The sequence below is a fragment of the Acipenser ruthenus genome, chromosome 1 (genome assembly GCF_902713425.1).
Source record: "Acipenser ruthenus chromosome 1, fAciRut3.2 maternal haplotype, whole genome shotgun sequence".
Classification (NCBI taxonomy): Eukaryota; Metazoa; Chordata; class Actinopteri; order Acipenseriformes; family Acipenseridae; genus Acipenser; species Acipenser ruthenus.
Genome location: NC_081189.1, coordinates 16,996,207 through 17,013,674, shown reverse-complemented (window position 1 = coordinate 17,013,674; position 17,468 = coordinate 16,996,207). Strand labels below are relative to the sequence as shown.

Below are 17,468 nucleotides of genomic sequence, written 5' to 3'. Positions count from 1 at the left end.
TAATAAAATAACTGTCTATTCTCAGTCTCTCACTTGCTCTCCACTTCACAGCACTGCTTCAAAATGATTATGCCAGAGAATATGTTGTGAGTATATATTTAAGTTTTGGTTTTTTCCCAAACTAGGCAGTGTTAATCACGGGTATGTCAAATTGTATAACAAAGCAAGTGTAGTAATAAAATAGGTCTTTAAAAAAAATAGTCTGCCGAGGCTGTCGTTAGTTTAGACTTGACTGTAGAAAGTGTTCAATAACTCCTAGTTATCGGCAGAATTTTGCTGTCGTTCACTCTTATGAATAGCAGGTGGACGCTCAGGACCGATAAAAACTAATGAGGTAATCGTTAGCCTTTCTCTCAATTCGTTAAACATTTTAGAATAACTTTCTTTGTTATGGCAACACATTCAAGAAACCCCAAAGATTCTGAAAAACAGAATGTGTTTGTAATACTCTAGACATCAAAATAGACACATGTATTAATGAATATCTGATCCCTTGTTTCTGTGTCCTGGGAAAAAGAGTTATAACCAGCAACCTTTTATGGCTGCCAAGAATTAGACAAGCCTGTACAATGATGAATTACAACCAGACACTCAGCTGTCCAGATCAGCATAAACTCATGGGTTAAAGTTTAAACATTATAGATGCAAGCACACAACCCAATGCTGACTTTGCTATTCTTGTTAATCCTGTACAAAGCATGACCTTTTCTTAAGGTCTTGGACTAATTAATTTGCTTAGAAAAAAAAAAATCAATTGCTAATTCCAAAACAACAAGCAACACAAGTGTTGGTAGAAATTGAACACCCTCATACAGACTATGTATGTAACTTAAATAAATGTGTTCCATTAACTCATATGCTTTTGTGCAAGCATGCGAACCAACATCCTATGAGTAAACAACCTCAGTTTTCTTTGTGCTGAGTTTGACTTTGCTTACTTTACAATCAAACACTAACAAATAGCAAACCGCACTTTATTTCAGAAACACACATGTAAAGTTACACATACTTTTAATCCCACTCTGTACAGCTATTTACGCAAACTACAGTGGGAAGCGAATTATAACTGAATTACAGTACATCTGTTCAGCTGCAGGTGTTACAAGCTGAAGGTCATGTTACTATGGAAGGGCATCTATAGTTGACCACAGGGGTTACAAACAAGTTATTTCATACACGTCTGAAATATATTTAGAACGAGTGCTAAATCGAATTACTACAAGTTCCAATTTGATCAAACAGGAAATTAAACCTAAAGCAACAAAGTAGATGTCAACCACTATTTCAGTGCCCAGCTGTGCTCGAGCAAAGAGCTAAGAACAATCAGAAAGTTCAGTGTTACGCAAACAGAGAGCTTATTGAAAACTGTTCATGGCAAACAAGATATTTTTTACTGAAATACGTTTAAGGGGTTCACTGTAAAAATCAAATGTAGCTGAATAACAATTGATCTTTACTCGTGATTAACAACCAAATAGTGGAATCCCTTTGGTATAGCGATCCATTTGAAGTGGTTGATTCTCTCTCTCTCTCTCTCTCTCTCTCTCTCTCTCTCTCTCTCTCTCTCTCTCTCTCTCTCTCTCTCTCTCTCTCTCTCTCTCTCTCTCTCTCTCTCTCTCTCTCTCTCTCTCTCTCTCTATATATATATATATATATATATATATATATATATATATATATATATATATATATATATATATTACATTATATTATATTCTCAAGGTTCTGGTGAATTCATCATTAACCACGAGAGTAGAGCTTGACCAGAACCCCTTGATGCAATTACCACCTTCTAATTCACTGCAGTCCATCTATAATTATGTATTTAACTGCTTTTAATGGTTTACCCTGTTTTTCTGAAAGACAAAAAACAAAATCAAGGGGTCATCAAAAAAAAAAAAAAAAATGGTGAACCCATCTCTGTGATGTCATAATCTGGCATTGACCAACTGGCTAATTCAGGGTATAATTACAATGTAACTCATTGAGGGTTAACATTTTTTTTCCGGTAACCCCCCCATACATTTTAACGTCAAAAACTATGGACAGCTTCAAAACAGGATATCGTTTTTTGAAATTGTTCCTGCTGTTTGTTTATAAACAAATCCCCTAAATGCAAATTAGTGTACCGCTGAGCACACAAAACTACTTCCATGTGGATCAAACCATCTTAAGCTTTAAAAAAATCCATGAACTAATGGTTCAAGAATATTAATGTCTACAGTTTTGTTTAATCTAATTATATTTTATTTAATGAGATCCACTTTGCAGCACAACAAAAATGTAATTAAAATGATCTAAATTAATTTTACAAAGACAGCATTCAGAACAGGAAACGGGACATGCAACAGTAAAATAATAATGATATGTTTATGAAGAGAATAAGAGCATTTAATATCATAACTGGCAACCCCCTTATTATCTATTTGTTGGATCCTACTTCCTGTTTTTCACAACTATATTTAATTCATGAATTTAAATCACTCAATTTTGGCATTGGCAACACGATGGTTCAACTTTAATTGAAAAGGTAATTTAAAAAAAATAATACTTTGCTTTGAATTGTCTGAAGTAAAAGGACTTCCCAAAGCAATGGTGGAGGGTGGATGATGTAAGAACAAAACAGATATAAGAAGGGAAAGGCATATCCTGTGTAATGTTTTTCTTTTGTTTTTTCTTCATCAAAATTCCAGCAAACTAATGTCAGAGGCAGCACTTCTCTTAAAGAAATGTCAATTGTGTATTTATCTTCCCATAGTGCAATTCCTTCCCTGCTAACGGCCTTCAAAAATCACAAAATTGGGGGGCCTCTGCCTTAGCGGTTAACCGTATTTATTCAAAATGTTACGGTTAATACAAATTTATCACAGATGTATCACCCTCTGGTGAGAAGAAACCAAACCCAGGGTAGGCCCAATCATCCTACTGTCAAATGTAGGCCTGAACTACATCCGACATTTCATTCAGAAGTTATCTCCATAAAATGTTGAGCGGTCTCTTTACAGCAAAGCTCTACTCTTATTGTGATTATCATAAAAACAATAATATTCCCAACTGCTGCTAAAAACAAAATGCCGACACCCTGCTGGTAGTCTCAAAAACAGATCAAAGAGTGAATTATCATGGAGAACTCTTACTGACCTCCTAAGCTTTTTCAAACCAAAACAAACTTTTTGAGCTTCCTTTTATCTGTAAACCCCCGAGATCCCATCAATTGAAACGTATTTACATTCTTTCATGCTGTGAGTGAGTCGAACAATGGGACACTTTCTTGCTGCATAACCTCAGCATGTATCTGTATAATATGTAATCAATTGTGGAACTAAAACACCCTGCCCTGACCTTTCTACTGTCAGTAGGTGTCTTGAACACCAAACTGTCAAAACACATGAATTTTGTACATTGCAATTTATACATGTGTTATTATAGGCAAACGTATGTGCAGACAGAAACAGAATATTTCCCCTTTAATGAGGTAGAGCAGACAGAGCAGCATCAGCATTAAGCAGGAGATCATTTACAATCCAGAGCAGTACCTCCCCCTATAATGTCCAACAATTTCAATATTATCAGTAAAATACATTCTCAGAAAACAAATGGAGCATCTTGTTTGCTCCTGTAAACACCCTTTTTAATGCAATGTGCCTTTAATTATTAGTACGTTCAATATGAGATATGATCATATCCATCCTTAATTCCATAAAATGACACCCACTGGCACGGCACTGAGCAGTGTGTTGTAAACCCTTGTCAAAATAAAAAAAGGACAGGGTCAGGGATTTTTTTCATGAATAATAGTGCAACAATTATAGTGTGCTACCTCTATTTTTTGTTATAAATGTAGCCTTTGTAAACTAGATCTGTGATTGACATTACTGGAATTAAAGCAAAACCCCAAACCCTCCACTCACTAATTACTATTTTGAGAAATGAAGTTTGGGAATTCAAATTAAAACACTTGTCAACCCAGTACACAACCTAGGTGCTAGCAGATGATATTCATGACCTCCTGTTGACACGGGCTGTGACAGGATATTCGTAATTTAAGTTACAGAGTGACAGAATGACAATGAGGCTTCAGAGAGGGCAGAAACTATAGAATATAAATGACATTTCAGCTGATCAAATTTCCTTTGACCAACACATATACAATTAAGAACTTTGTTTTTAGTGGCAGAGACAGAAATACATTTTGTCAAAAGTATTTTTTGTGTATCCCCAGATTCCAGCATTTGAAATCTCTGTCTGCCACCCCCTGGCATCATTAGAAGCCATGATTCCCAAACCAGCAACAAACGATGTTATCACCTGAGCAGCCACTTGACTAATGATCCAATCTGAAGTCTAAATGGGGGTACCAGTGCAAAATGCACCACAATAGCTTTTTTGACTACATGTTTATGGTGTTATTCTTTGCCATCTTGAATGTTTGCGCCTTTTATTTTTTTCGAGCAGTGTGTGTGTGTGTGTGTGTGTATATGTGTATATAAAAATAAATAAGTCTATGCAGGAACACAAAGAAACTTTGCAGCAAGCTGAGCCTCCAGCAACATGTGAGGTTTGTTGTTAATTCTACAGGGTGATGCAAAACTTATGGCCATAGCTGTATCTCTTAAAATGGCACTCTCTAGACTGCACAGCCTGTTATATAATATACACACTTTTGGAGGTATGGTATATATTATTTATTACTGTGTCCGCACAGACTGTGAGGAGTAATTCCTTGTTAACAGTGGTGGAGATGCTACAGTTATTATTTACCAACAGTGTTGCCTAAAAAGGAAAGGTTCCATGGAACACTTCCTATGAAATGCAAAGCTCATTTCTCAAAAAGATCACAACTGCTGTATCTGAACTTGTGGGCTATGCAGGAAGCTTTCAGACATACTTTTGCTACAGGCATTAACTTGTCATTTCCAACTATTCGTGGAGGTTAGCCAGGTAGATTGCATTGCAAGCAAAAGGGTAAAGCATTACTTTACTTTGCATTTTGTCCTTACAAGTCCTTCAGCTTGACATTGTGCTCAGCACTGATAAGCATTTGAACTAATTCAATCAGTTTCTACCTTCTACACATTGAGAAAGCACCTTACCACGCTTTATTATTATTTCACTTAGTATAATTTATGTGGCCTAGTTATTTTATATTAATTTACATATCATGCTATAAATCTACAAAATAATTTCACGTTTACAAATGTCCTTTTTAAAGTGTATTGTTGTATACCTTGGTAAAAACATAGGGCTGGTTTCACAGAACTTGATTAGCACTAATAGTGGACTACCTTACCCAATGTAACATTAGGTACTAATCAGGGTCTGTAAAAACGACCAATAGCATTAGTAAAATAAGGACCATTGAAAAGCATTGTATAGGATACACAAGCATGGCAAAGAACAATGAACTAATGGTAAATGCATAGTATAAGCTTGAGGAAAATGTGGTAATCTGTAAAAGTAAAATGTTATCATGGTTAAAAAAAGGCAGATGTAAGGACGTGATATACAGAAAGAGCTCGTTAACAAGACATATTTGGGACTAACACTATGCGGTTAACATATGGCCCAGAATCTTTGACCTTGTACGCATCGCAGTATTTGTAATCTTTAAAACACAGTGTTTACTTCTTGAACAAGTAGAAGAATGTGTAATTACTGTAACTTTTAAAAGTTTGATTGTAATAAGAAATGTTATAATAAGGAATGCAATGCTTAACTCTGGTTCCTAAATACCAAATGTTTAAACCCATATATAAAAATAACATTTCCATGAAGTCTTTCAACACAGCAGACACCTAAAAATGTCTAAGGAAAATAACAAAACAGCAGACTACTAGAGCAGTACACCTGTAGAAAAAATAACTCCACCCAACACAGCTCAACTTTTCATATAAGACATCAGCTGTGTTTACAATGACTTTTGGCAGCCAGAATTGTACATTCCTTTTCTAGAATGTTGATGTCATCATGCCGTCATTGTACATTCCTTTTCTAGAATGTTGATGTCATCATGCCGTCATTGTACATTCCTTTTCTAGATGTTGGAAATGCGTGTTCCAAGTGTGGAATGCTTGGAGGGTGTAGGCCAGTGCCAGTTTGGTACAATTAACATCCGAACCCTCTGTGTAGCTCCATCAATAAAGCCTTTGCTGAGTGAACAACGGTAACCGCATAAACACATATTAATGGTACATGGTTCAACAAATAAACTAAAATGGACTGCTAGTAGTAGTAGCGGTAGCATATTCAGACAATTTTTGCAAAACACATAAACACAACTGCTTTGTGCTACAAGGGAACCTTAAGGGAAACATTTCACAAATAATTACAATAATTACATGTAATAAAAAAGCAAAAAGATGACGAGAACATTCCAGTTACATCTAGTGTAATTATTGTAATTATACGTATTATAGTTGTTGTAAACACCCTTGTTAATGCAATGCATGTTTAGTTCATAGAATGGTTCTCATGATGCGTGACATTCAAAATATAATAGGACAGGGTGAAGTGGATTTTTTTCATGGATAACATCGCTACTATCATGGTGTGCTACCTCTGTTTTTATTGTAAACATAGTCATTGAAAGTATTTATAGTCGTAGCAGTGTTGTCGTTTTGCAAAGTTAAGAGTTAGAACTATCTTTAGGGAAAGTGTCATTTTTATGTGGTTCATCTGGAGAAAAAAAGTGAAAAGCAGATTTCATAAAAGGGTGATTTCTTTAAATCCACTTCACAAATCCACTGACCAAAATTACCTGCATTGTGTTTTAAGACACAGAAATAAAAGCCACTGGTGGTTGGGAGTATATAAGCTTCCGGTATTCTATTTCATTATGAAAATCTTGGCACGTGTAGCAGGTTTACACTTTGACAAGGGCAGTGGCGTTTTTAACCCCTAATGCCTAAATTAGAGCCCAAGGAATACTGCAATGACTGAAATCCATTCTTATTGGATGCCAGTTTGCAAATGAATTATACCCGAGTGCGTGTGTGTGTGTGATAAAAATATGCAACTGATTCTGCAGAGGTTGCTTTGTAGAGGTTGCGGTGTTCTGCTTGGACAGTGATGAATGAATACTGCATTGTTGTTCTGGTACACCTGACTTTAAAATACATTCACATGATCTAATCATTATCAGGCTGGCATTTACCTTTCTACATAATGTGATAAAATACAAATGAATGTCAGATTACTGGGCCAACATTCTGCAATGAGCCCACATAATCACCGCTAATTGTATATTTGTGCAACACACAAAACTGCTACTACAGTATATTTTCAGCTGCTCTAACAAAGCTAAAAAAAATATTATGATGAATAAGATATACTGTGTATTGTTACTCCCTATCTGATTTACACGTCAAAAGAAGTATAGAAAACAGTGATTTAGAAAAGACTCATTAAGTAAAAATATATTACTTTTACAATTTACTGTCAACATGGCTTAACCATGAATTAACCAACATTTCAAACTTGAATTTTTCCAAAAACACAATTAACAACAAGAATCAAATTTGAGAATTTCAAGGGATCACTTTTTCCGTATTGAAATTAACGGATACATTAATGGTCTTAAGTGTGTAACAGCAATCATGGGGTTTCCATGCGGGTCAATTTACACGTGAAATGGCGATGCGCGTGCACGTTTGGGAGAATTACTCGGGTAAATCAGGTTTGTGGACGAAAAAAACGGCCAAACGAGAGGGATAGGGTAAATCTCATTTACTCGTGTAAATGATGAAACACACGGGAAAACCATGCCCAGTTTCGCATGGAAAACCACATTTCACATGTAAATGTTAATGAGCGTGTTTATCCTTAACTATAAATATTGCAAGGGATCAGGTCAGTTGTTACTGTGGATTCAAAGATGGCAGAAAGTAGTGGCTGATGGGCGATTTTATGGTTAGCAGTGTCTTTTTTTTATTACTGTTTTTTGCTGTGTCTTGTCTGTCATGTTGTATACATCTTGTGGGTTTACAGTTCTGTATTAAACCACTTAACACAAACTGAGTTATGCATTTGTTATAGTATTAAAGCAGCTGTTTGAGAATACCCTTGCTGTAAAAACTACGCTAAAGTTAAACACAAAGAGCAAGTGAGCTGCTTAACTGAATTAATTCCCATCCTTTTTTTGATCCCAGCTATGTCCAAAGACAACGCGCGTCTGCCCTCCACGTTAATAAATATAGTTTGTGAACTGGATGTCATAAGCCAGCTCGATCGCATCAACATCCAAGTTGTTGATGCCCCCTCAGAACTGACCAAATAAAATTGCAAATGAAGGTATTGATTGTGTTTTATTTGTTTGCATCATTAATATTTAACACAGCAGTAAATCCAACACAACTTAAAAGAAAGGAGAGCATCTCTGACAGCACGAGCCTCCTCAAATTGAAAGACAATTTGGTCAAGAGCAGTAAAGCACATTATTAACCAAGCAGGCACAGGGTATTTTGCTTTATTACAGCAGCTTGGATTCACTCGTGTACCAGTTCTCTGCGCATGGAAACCACATTTTCACAAAATGTCACTAGTAATCTTAAAAAACAGCACGAGTACTTTACACATAGTTAATTTACATATCAACCCCCACCTTTCCCATTCATTTGCATGACGTTGGGTGAAAAGCCCTGTTTACTCGAGTAAAATAAACTGAGCGGTTTAGCTGATCTTCTTGATCTCAAAGTAGACTCACAGTTCGCTTATGGAGACTCTAGTTGCTGTCCAGAAGTGAAAATTGAGCCTATGTGCAGTCGTCGTGTTATGTGGATGACCTCTCACGACCTTGTCCAAGATATCTAGTGTGCTAACGTGGTTTGATAACACGTCCACAATCTGGAAACAGTCTGGACTTCAGTCACAAATCTTGCCACTACCTGGCATCATTACAAGCCATGTATGTGTGTGCGTGTGTGTGTGTGTGTATATATATATATATATATATATAGTGGTGTTACAATATTTTAAATTCAAATTCACATTATATGGCAACACAATGACAGACCTGCAGTGAACTAAGCCTGGGTTTTGGATGTGTTTTATAGCTACTGATGCAGCTACTGAGGCTATATCTTTCTTCTCCTCATCTGGCTCAAACATGTTGTCACTTGTTGGTGTTTTCCGTATATTTTGCTGTGACATGTACTAACTCCACCCCAAGGGAGCACAACGAGTAACAAAATACTTCTCTTAGCGCTTGCAACATACTTCACCTTTTCCAACTACACCTTCTGTTGTGAGCTGGATCATAGCAACCCAGTGAGTCATCTATTATTAAAATATATTGGGGGAGGATTTTTTTTCACACACTATTTAGTCCTTTCCTTGTAGATGGTCATAAATTACTCAAGGTGGCCAACAGTACCACATATCTTACAATACTTCAAATTACATTTTAACTTTTGATTTTTGAAAGTACACAATTTACCAGAAAGAGAAACTAGAAGTTCCGGCAACTTTGAAATATAGCAGAGTGATTACAAATATCATAAAAAGTTAAAGGGGACAAAAAATGTCATTGGAATCTACTTGCTCTTTTAGAGATATTATTTGGAGGCTTGGCTTGGACATCAATGTGAATGGCTGGTTAAGAGCAAAGGACTATGAGAGCCTATTGTGCCCATGTGATTTCATATTTAACATATTCATTTCATTACATCAACAAATTAAGCCTTTTAATTGATCTAGCTTCATGAAAGCCCCCACCTCATTTTTGAGATTAATATGTGAGAATAATTGTAAATAACCTTCCTATACTGTAAACTGCACACAATTGTCAACCAGTTAAATTAAACGGTAACGCTAAATACTCAGTGTTTGAACAAGCATATGATTTCCTATTAAATTTAAAGTAAACAATAATTCATGCTTCACTCTAACATTAAACTGATGTCTACGTCATGAATTCAAAAGGAAATATGTTAGTTCATGCATCATTATATTTGAATTGCTGACATTTATTAAACTATAATTAATAGGATGTGTTTCATGACACACTACCAGAAATTCAACATATTCCTTTTTGTACTTTCTCTTTTTTGCCCTTGTTTTTGTGCCGTTTTACAGCACAGTACTTGAAGTTGTGAGTCAGTAGAAAGCAACAGGAAAAGCAACAAGCACTACTGGAGAGGCAGCTGATAAAAGTATCATGTTTCTTGGTCCTGCACTCAACAAATGTCAATCTTGTTTAAACACAAAACAGGTAAAAAGGTGTAGGCCATGGAAGACTCTCATGGGTACAAACCAAAAGAGCAGCTATACTGCAGTGTACTTTCAGAGACTGTTTCAAATGGAAAACAATGTTATATTAGTAATTAAACATGAAACTGCACAATGATAAGGAGAGTATTGAATATTGGGGTTAATAGGACCATGTATTTTAATGATTTAAGTACCAAATCCTGAAAGCTACTGTACAAACTAGTCCTTTAAAATATTTAGTTATGTATTAAAACACTATAGGGAATATTCAGCCATTTACTCAAAAGAACCATAGTTTGTTTTTCTGAAGAGAGAAAAAAAATGTTGGTTACAAAACATAAAATAAACAAGTGGGGAATTTTATTCAAGATCACTTAACTATTATAGTGTTTATTTCTGGTTTTATACAATTAAAGAGTGTTTTTATGTTTTTAGAAAAAATACTGTGAATTTGTTCCTACTATTTAAAAAAGGTCACGTTAAAGTTTCCATGTAGCAGCTGGATGCAACGTCCAAATACTTCAAACAAATCTGGCTTGACCACTGCAGCTCTCTGTAATATACTGTAGATACAGTATCTGGACTTTAGTAGCGCATGCCCTTGCCTACAGACAGCCTCTTGAATCCTGATTCTGATTTTTAAAAAAACGTGTGTCAGCCCATATCCTTAACAGAAAAACAAACAAACAACAACCTTCCTGGCATGAATGTTTAACTAAGTAAAAAGCCTTGTTTCTTGTTTGCCCACATTAGCATTTTATATTTTATATTTATATTGTATTTTAAGGCAGAAACATGAATGACGTAAACCAGGGAGAGTCCGTCAGAATTTAAATAATACTTGTTTGGAATAGTATTTGTGCAGAAAACCTCACCCTTTTTCTTTCATTGTTCATAGAGCATTCCAATATCCATATAACTAAAGTAAACATTTGCCAATATTATTTTTTTTTTTTTACAACCTGTTACCCAGTTACCTGAAGTAGAGAGAAAAACTAAATAAAACACAGTGGTTTAATATACCGTATTATAAGATTATACTGTTGGTATGGATACAGGCACAATATGCACGCGGAACATACAGCATTGTAAGGGTTATCCCCAGTAATTTAAGTTAAAAAGAAAATTGAGTTAACTGCTGAATGTAAATGGCAGTAGAATGAAAGAGAATGTAGGGTAATGTTTTTTTTCCAACCTCACTCAGGGCAGCCTTTACTTTAATGGACACTAAAGAATTCGATATGGCAAAGTCTTTTTTTTAAACATTTTAAGGAAGCAAAGTTTTCTTTTTACAGCTATATTAAGCTTCAGCTGCAGGGGATGTTAATTTCTCTCCTACTGTTCTTTAGATCGAAACAAATAGCATGTAATAAATTAAATTCAATTTGGCAAGTAAATATATTTGAATTCTTATGGAACTGCTCTCGCTGTTTCAACTTATACAGCACAATGAGGTCAATGTGGTATTGTCTATAAGAGGTACTTAAACATATTGAGATCAAATGTGTTCACTGTGGTCGTCATCTGAGAGTCCATTTGGCATGCCAATTAACTGTATATTAATGTTTTGAAGTAGAACTTGCAGTGTTAAAATTGAATTACCCTTATAAACATTTTCTGGGGTACACCACAGTAAAATAATAGCAGAGTAGTAAAAAAAAAGTGTTAAATCACGGTACATCATAGCCAAACAAGGTAAATAAAAACATGCATGACAAAGTGTTCTAACCATGGGAAGGTTGTGTAAGCTTAGTAAATGCACAGTAAAGTGCACAGTTACAGTGCAAATGTACTGTGCAAATTAACTTTGGTAAGAGTCTTCTGTATAGACTATGTGCACTATGAAGCACAGCATATACAGTATCATATTACAGTTCTGGTGTTAGAGCCTTTACATCCTGCTATACACGACCTAGTTTATTTTACCCTTCAACATTCTATGGTTTATTTTGAACCATGAAATTCAGATGATGATTTAATGTAAAGCGTGTTTTAGAAGTTTGTAAGATCAAATAGAGATAATAATTCACCAATGTTGATGTCACACTGGTATTAAATCTAATGCACACTGATAACCCATTCCAGTTCCATCCCACCATATCAGTACAAGGACCACTGTGCAGTATGTGTTCCAAATCCACTGCTTTGCCATTGGATGGTTCTTCCGAGTAAAAACACAATGTATACTACGATCTTTTCGAGTTTTATGTTAATCAGTTTTCTTCGGGGCTTTTATTTTTGATATACTGTATAAAATTAGTGTTTTCGGTTACTTTCCAAAATGCTTGAGTGTTTGTTTGTTTTTTGTCAAAATATGTATAGTAGTAACTCGACAGTACTTGCTGTCTTTCACAACGAAATCCCTACGGTCACGGGCACATTCTTCTGGGGTTTTTGTGTGGAAGCATTTTTGTACATTTTGCCACAATTCTGTTTTAAATCCTCCGTATTTTAACTGTAATACAGCTTGAAATCCCGCTAACAAGCCTCCATCCTGATTGTAATCTCATTTTAAATCTTGCAAGTGGAGTCTCAAATAGAAATGTAGGAATGTGCTGTCATTCATTGTTGGGGCGGGTTTAAAGTATTGAGAACGAATCAATGATAGATGCAAGTCAGGAAGGCGGGACATTGCCCAGCAGCACTGGGAAATGTATTTATTATTATTTTTGTAGTAGGTTTTTATTTTTTAATGGGAATCGGGGGTGTTTTATCGGGTTTTATCGGTTAAAACCAAAAATCTGAAGCCCTAAATATAATCTAATATAAAACAGCACATACTGTATACAATATAAAATCTGATCAAACCCTGTTTAGGGGTGCATAACAAAGATAGCAGAAGACGACTGTATACTAATGTGTAGATAAGCCCAGCTTTAGCACATCTAAGGAAAGTACAGCTGACACTACACAGACAGCATGATTTTCATCTAATTGCAGACTTGGGAGTGCAACTTTGGCACAAGCCCAGACATACAGCTTATTAAAGTTTAACATTTCCACTGTGTTCCATTCGTTAAAATATTTGCATCACTGGTTAGGATAATGAACCCTTACCACATGTCAGTTTTAAATTACAGGTGGTATTAATCACCTATTGTTTGCATTGCTTCAGTTTGTCTCAATCAGACGTTAAGTAGCTAGAACCACTGTGACATTTAGCAGACAGAAAATGAATAATACACCATATACTGCAAGCCTATGAAACTTAAAAAGGCCTAATGAAACAACAAGTACATACTAGTCTTTAACTTAGTCTGTATCTTGTATATAGACATTTGGGAACACTAAACATTCTGGATGAAGTGGCCTTATTTTTTTATTTTTTATTTTTTTTTTTTCTGTTCACGGCAACCCTGAACAGAAATCTGCCACACCTAAAACTAGTTTCCTTTTTTTTTTTAACTGCTTCATGTGAGCATGTAATTCAGAGAATAAAAAGCCACAATTACTGTATTTAAAATAAGAAACAAAAGTTATAATTAAGGTAGTCTATTAAGAAAACTGTCTTATGTCAATTATTACTTTTAATGAAAGATAAAACTTATAGTTGATGTTATGAACTTGTTACTTTCCAATGAGATATGAAACATATTAAAACATATGTTTCATATTTCGTGGTAAGTGACACAGTTTGTTGCATCTGGGTTACAAAAACAAACAACTGTTAGTACAGCAGTTGCGTGGAATTTGAGAGGTTAATGCAGTTTATGACTGCACAGAATATTCTATTTAATAAGCCATCTGATAAACATGAAAAGGGTATATTTCATTCTGTAAAATAAAAACGGTCACCCAAATAAATAAGAGAGTGTTCTATTCATAATGTAACCATGACAGCCTGAATGTCACACTCAGTTATTTGGTAAAGAGTCCTTGAGCCATTCATCTGCACTAAGTTTAAGAGCCCTTATAATACAGGAGATTACAAAAAGAAGTCACTAATTAAAATAACAGCATTCATTTTAATGTAGGTTCACCTGATTAATGACACTGACGAGTATTCAAACCGGAACTACACTAATTCCAAGTGCAGTACTGTATTCCCAAAACACACACAAGCAGCAGCAGACCCTGTTTTTAAAAGCCCAGGAAAGGAAAATTGCAACTTACTCTTCTGTTCTTCTGAAGCAGTCAGCAGCCGCAATAGTTGTCAATTATAACAGATCCCCAAAAAACAGTGTTTGTTTAATCCAAGTATGAAGACAAAAACCTGAAAAAGTCTGGCTTGCCTTGCCTGCTACTATAAGATTCATGCTCATACACGCTTGCTTAGAAATTATGAAACTCAACACCGAACTCAACCAATCATCTCGCTGCCTCCGAGTAGCTGGAAAAGCAGCATTACAACAGCAGAGCTGGGATAACCCTTGCATTAATCTGCTTAGCATGAGAGCACTTATTAACTCTATTGTGCTTTTTACTGAAGCTTGAGCTGCATCTATTGTACTATTGGAAGCTTAAAGCTTATTGCCTATGCTTAAATGTACGCTGCTCTTAACAGAAAGAACATACTCCTTATTTTAACAGCAGTGCTATCAGAAATTATGGGGAGAAAAAATCCAGCCAGACATTTAGAAATGATCCAATAGTAGATCAGCTGTGCTGGAGGGAACAGTGTCATTTTCTTAGCTGTGCTTTTGGTTTTGTTTTGTAGGTTTTTTTTTGTTTTTTTTTTTTGTTTTGTTTTTAAGGCATTAACTCTTTCATTGTTATGCCCCTCACCAAATGATTGCACTCTGCTAAAGGACCAGGGCTGTAACAGTAGAACGAGGTAGAATGGTATTCTGTAAATAAGACCTGGTATCACATTCATATGAACCAATATCCACTTCAAATCCATGACTTCAGTACCATTATGCAATGTTTGTGTTGTCATACACGGCAAATACTGCTTAATAGTCCTGGTTTGACCATTGTATTTTTCATACTTTTCTGTGAGGGAAAGCAGTGTTGTAAAAAGGTGTATCTTATTTTGAAAGACATTTTAAAGCCTGTTAATTAGGGTTTGGTATTCATTGAACTCCACTTGAAGAGAGTGTGGAGTTTATTATTGTGTTTCAGAACACTCTCTGTAGGAAATGCAGCAATCACAACCACTCCTGAACACCTGTGAATAAAGCCTGCATTCAAGTGGTGCCCATCTTTATTTAATACTCTGTGTCAAGAGTTGCTTCCTTGTCATACTTGCATTCACAAGTCAACTTTTTATTTAAAGCCCTGCCTTGAAATGATTTAAACCTCATATAATTCCCATTCCCCAAAATCTATACAACCTACAATATAGGGTAAAAAAAAAAAAAGCCTTAATATTTTAGCATTCTTTTTTCCCAGATTGAACTTAAATCTTGTATTTTTTCCCCAGATTTATAAATGTTAAATCTTGTTAAGATATTTAAGATGTAGTTAAATATTTAGCTAAATATTCAATCTTTTTTTAGAGATTTAGCTGGCCAGTAAATATTTAGCTAAATGTTAAATAGTTAAGAGATTTAAGATTTAGTTAAATATTTAGCTAAATGTTAAATATTTTTAGAGATTTAAGATTTAGTTAAATATTTAAGTTCACAAAATCCAGATTTATTTGCAAACGGCTAAATATTGATTCTCAAAATAAATATTTAATAACATATATATGTATTTTTAAAATAAAGATTTAGCATTTAAATGTTGACTATTTTAAGATTTATAAATTCTATCTGAATGTCCACATTTAAAAAATATATATTTATTTTCACAACATTTATAAATCTGTGGGAAAAAAATGCAAGATTTAAGTTAAATCTTTTTTTTTTTTTTACACATGGCACCCCATAGTATTTAGGTAATTATTTATTAAAAAACAGTGAAAAAGATTTACGCACCTCAAAGTTCAAACTGCCTTCCCTTGACACCTATCTCTGTTGTTTCATGAAAATCAACCTTCATTTCTTATATGTTGTGCTTCTTCAGAATAAAATGTTTCAATTTCTTGACTGCATATTTCTCTTAATCAATAACAGAAATTAAAATAGTTTTTATTGGGATGATAGTGTCTAAATATGTTTGGAAACAAGAATAACTTCATCCTAACATGTGGAATGGCCTACTTTGGCAATACTCCAGATATGGCAAAACATTTGGTCCAGTACTGTATATATGTATATATAGACAATAGTTTTTTGTTCAGTTTTTTCTCTGGCTGGAGTGATAGGCCATTACATACAGTACATACAGTATATGAATCGGACCACTTTTTCCTAAAAGGCACAGTATATGTTATATAGATTATACTGTACTGTATGCTACATGGTGAATATATTTGCCTTAAATATTACTTCCGATTCATCAATTGCCATTAAAGTAAATGAAAACACACATTGGTCTGGCATTATTTAATGCAGTAAAGCCCATCTTATGGACATAAAAAAATAGATTGACTTAATTTGTATATTACCTCAGTATGCCGTGGCGTTTGACAGTAATGTATTTGTAAAGCTTAGAGGAACTGAACCATAAAATTGTAATCAGGGGCAGTAAAGTCACATGATGCAGAAAGGAGTAAAGCATTAAGCTCTGTTCTTTCATGATACTGTATTTGTATAGTGTTGAGATACAGATCAATGCAAATTCAAAATGAGCTTAGAACTGCACGCCATATTCTAACATCACCAGTATAACAGTATATGTTATATAGATTATACTGTACTGTATGCTACATGGTGAATATATTTGCCTTAAATATTTTTGCTAGAGGATTAACACACTGGGCAAGATTCTCAAAGCTATATATTCCAAATAGTCATTCATGGAAATGTATTCTGAATGGAAAAAATCTGGTTTGGGTAACTTGATGGGTGTGTTTCTCCTTTCTGAAAGGAATTGGGCTAAGAACGAATTGTAGTAAATAGCTTTGAGAATGCAGTCCATTTATTTGAACTCGATAATGCACACTCACTTCCAAGCGTCTGTTCAGGGCATTGTATGTTAATGACAAAAAAAAGAAAAACAAACAAAAAGGTCAAGCAACAATTCGATTACGAATGTTAAATATTGTTGTACAATTGCATTATTACTTTAACAACCATTTGAGTGCAAAAAGTACTGCCATTTTGTTCAAAATTCAAAAGGGTTCACAATGGTTAAGATGGCACCCCCTAAGAATGCCACTGGTAAATTCTGCATAAACACATTGATGTCTGGATGGAGTGCAGTCTTCGGCAAGCAGCTTGAAGTAATTAAAGATCATTTAGGACCAGAGCTGGGTATTGCTACAGACCTTC

General features: G+C 34.8%; 1 protein-coding gene and 1 long non-coding RNA gene across 3 annotated transcripts in view; one reads left to right on the top strand and one right to left on the bottom strand.

The window, feature by feature from the left end:
- The window catches only part of LOC117425413 (cAMP-specific 3',5'-cyclic phosphodiesterase 4D-like), a 354,582-nt gene extending 340,106 nt beyond the window's left edge, over positions 1-14,476 (bottom strand). Inside the window, exon 1 of one of the 2 annotated variants that reach the window (XM_059012627.1) lies at positions 14,320-14,476. The gene's annotated coding sequence lies outside the window, so the exon portion shown is untranslated. The remainder of the gene's footprint in view (positions 1-14,319) is intronic. The other variant, XM_059012640.1, reaches the window with a different exon arrangement.
- The window catches only part of LOC117403522 (uncharacterized), a 94,290-nt gene that overhangs the window by 69,520 nt on the left and 7,302 nt on the right, over positions 1-17,468 (top strand). The window lies entirely within an intron of this gene.